At 34.3% G+C, this 3,529-nt stretch overlaps 1 pseudogene across 1 annotated transcript; it reads left to right on the plus strand.

Moving 5' to 3' along the window:
• Positions 1–216: 216 nt before the first annotated feature.
• Positions 217–1,254, plus strand: LOC114269423 (germin-like protein subfamily T member 2 pseudogene; annotated as a pseudogene). The gene has a single exon (XR_014356755.1). The product of XR_014356755.1 is annotated as a germin-like protein subfamily T member 2 pseudogene (transcript).
• The last annotated feature ends 2,275 nt before the right edge of the window (positions 1,255–3,529 follow it).

Consider the following 3,529-nt stretch of genomic DNA (forward strand, 5'->3'; position numbering starts at 1 on the left):
TAACATTTATATTTGTAATTATTTTTATATACGATATATACAAAATATATTATAAAATATATAATTCAAATTATCAAAATGAGACCGATAATAACCTCACACAACCCTCAAGTTTTAGCCCAAATGAAATGGAGAAGATGTCATTGCTCAAACCCATGACTTGGCAAACGAACTCCAACAAAATGAGACGTAATTATCTTGCTATCCTTTGTCACAAACCAACTAATCTCCCACCAATCTTCTTTTATTATTCCTCACCTTATCCATTTTCTATGAGTGACTTTTCTTTGCACCAGAAAGTTTCAACCTCGTAAAAAAAACACACCACACACACAAACACACACCGTGTCCCATCCAAAAAAACTCCTATAAAATCACCCCCAGCACCACATTCAACAACAACATAACAGTATAAAAAACTAGCCATGATTACCCTCTTCTTGATTGCCTTGTTGGTTTCACCCATACCCTTCTCTTTTGCTGATCCCGACCCGTTACAGGACTTCTGTATTGCAGACTTGGAAGCTCAACCTTCCATCAATGGCTTCCCCTGCAAACCCGCCTCCAACGTGACCTCTGACGACTTCTTCTTCGACGGTCTGAGCAAGGAAGGAAGCACAGGAAACATATTCGGATCAAATGTCACAGCAGCAAATGTTCTTGCATTTCCCGGGCTCAACACTCTGGGACTATCGATGAACCGGGTTGACTTCGCTCCAGGAGCAGTCAACCCACCTCATATTCACCCCCGCTCGACGGAGTTAGTTTTGGTGGTCAAAGGGAAGCTGCTTGTAGGGTTTGTGACGACTGGGTTTGTTTATCATTCCAAGGTTGTGACTGCTGGGGAGATTTTCGTGATTCCGAGAGGGCTTGTGCATTTTCAGAAGAATGTTGGGAAGGGAAAGGCCTTGTCTTTTACGGCTTTCGATAGCCAGTTGCCGGGAGTGGTGATCCTACCATTGACTCTCTTCGGTTCTACACCGCCAATTCCTAATGATGTGCTGACTAAAGGTTTCCAAGTAGATGAAGATGTTGTGAAAGCCATAAAATCCAAGTTTGGCAACTAGGCTATTTTTTGGATAAGTTGGTGTGTATTTTTATCAATAAGTAGGTGATTTGTGGGGATGATTCTTTAATTCTTGCCTTTGCTCTTTTGATTTGATTGTGTTGTATCACAATTGTATTTTTCTTTTTGTTTATTTTATGTTTGTATTCAATATGGAATAATACATGCAAGGTCAGATTCTTCTCCAACAAGTCTACTCATGATTCCAAATTTTGTGAATTAGATTGACCAAACAAACAAAAAAATTGAAAAAGATTCCCACCTACACTACTAAAAAAAAGTGACCTTTTCCATCTAATTTTTTTGCAACCCACTATTAACCGTCGCAAAAAGAAAAAAATTTGCAATGACAAACTTAAGGTGGAAAAAGCCTATTTCACACGTATTTTTTTTTCTTCCCTTCATTGATACTTGAAATTAAACTAATTCAACTCATCAGTTTCACCTCCTTAGGCTATTTAGACGTTCATTTTTTAATTCTAAAATAAATTCTTAATAAAATCATTTACGAATCAGACTCAATAATTCTTATAAATTTCAAATTAAATCAGAATAATGGACAATTAAAATTTAAATCGCCTTAATTAATTAAAAGCTAATTATTATACTTGATGGGTCGTCATACATTCATTTAAGTTTCAGGTTCTATTAAGATGATTATTTAAAACTTCAGATTGTGGTCTAAAGAGAGGCAGCCTTTTTTATTTGAATCAGTTAGACCATGTTCAAATCTCACACATAATGTATTGTTTGTTCAATGAATGCAAAATGTAGATAACATAACATAATTAGATTTTTTTTCACTTAAGTGAATCGCAAATTTCAAACATTATCTAATTTTTACAGATATAAGAAAATTATTAAAGGCATTGTTCCAAATTTTAATCATTTTTCATCATGATGGCTGCATTTTCTTGATTATTCTAGTCTATAGATTTCCATTTTCATCGACATACAAACAAGTTCTTAGTCCATTTTGGTTTCATAGTGAGTTAGTGACTATTGGTCAAACTCTGGTTTTATATAATTAATCAATCAGCATGCTGGAATATTCTGTGAATGCATCACAATCTCATGGAGATGAAATAGGAAAATAATAATGCAAGCAACTACAATTGAAAGTTATGTAGAATTATACAATCAATGCCAGTAGTACTAAATTTAAATTTCTTGTCCGAGCATTGCCACATCATTCTTGTAAAGTTATTTGTATGAATTTTAATAAATCAAGGCTCAAGTAGCATAAATCCCTTATTATCAATCATCTATCCAAACACCTAATAACTAACCTAGAATTTAATATTTTATCATCTATACATGATTATGAACATAAATTGAACTTTAGCTGTTACCTTGCATAAGAAATGGTGGCAACGTTAATTTGTCGTACTGAGTGTGCAAAGAATGCTAGGGTTTCAGCTTGAATTTTGATTGAATGTTTACCGCAAAACTTAGAACTTGAACTTAAAGTCTACAAACTTAAGGATGCACAAAGAGATGATAAATGATCCAAAACCATAGATAGAATATGAGAAAGCTAGATAAGTATTTATAGGTAGATTAAGAGACTGAGAGATAGAGAGAAGTGAACTGAGAGAGATTGAAGCAATCAAATATAAATATTCAAAATCACATTTTTCATTTTTTTCCCTTCAATTTCTGAGCAAGCAAACAAATTAATAGATAGATTGAAGCAACAAATATTATAAAAGAGCCAACACATCTAGAAAATAGCCCAACATATAATCACAAACTTCCACTCAGTCACATATAATACATACCAAATCACTCCAAAATCTATACACATGTATTTGAAATACAAATAAATAAGAGAATAATTGAATTAAATCAAAGCGATTCAATCAAATGGCGGGAGTTCAAGCTCAATCAAATTAATTTCACACATAGGGCCATATACCATGAGATTATAGCTAAACACACAGATTTCCACACACACATAGAGAGAGAGAGAGAGAGAGAGAGAGAGAGAGAGAGAGAAGGGGATAGAGACTAGGCGAGTGGAGGGTAATCAGCGCGAGTCATATCACGATCGACACAGAGAATCGTATAGAGAGCGTAAACTATTCCAGGAATGTAACCTAAGATCATCAATACCAAGCATATGAAGAACTCTAACTGCAATCCACAATATATATATACATGTAAATCTACAAATGTATATGTTTATATATATATATAGAGAGAGAGATTCATACCACTAGAGTTACGACCGTGGCGAACAAAAAGAGTGAGAGAGACAAAGAGTGCGAGAGAGCTAGAGAGACATCTCTGCTTGTCAATGTCGTGAAAATGAAAGTGAAAGGGGCTTAGGCCATATATATAACAAAAAGGAAAAATAAATTGGGGTCACACTGCAAGAAAAAACATCTTTAGCGACTAAAAAAGCACATTTAGTTGCTGAAAGTATAAGTTTTGGCGACTAAAAAAGCATTAGTAGCTAAA

Source organism: Camellia sinensis, chromosome 15, assembly GCF_055761805.1.
Source record: "Camellia sinensis isolate YWXY chromosome 15, ASM5576180v1, whole genome shotgun sequence".
Classification (NCBI taxonomy): Eukaryota; Viridiplantae; Streptophyta; class Magnoliopsida; order Ericales; family Theaceae; genus Camellia; species Camellia sinensis.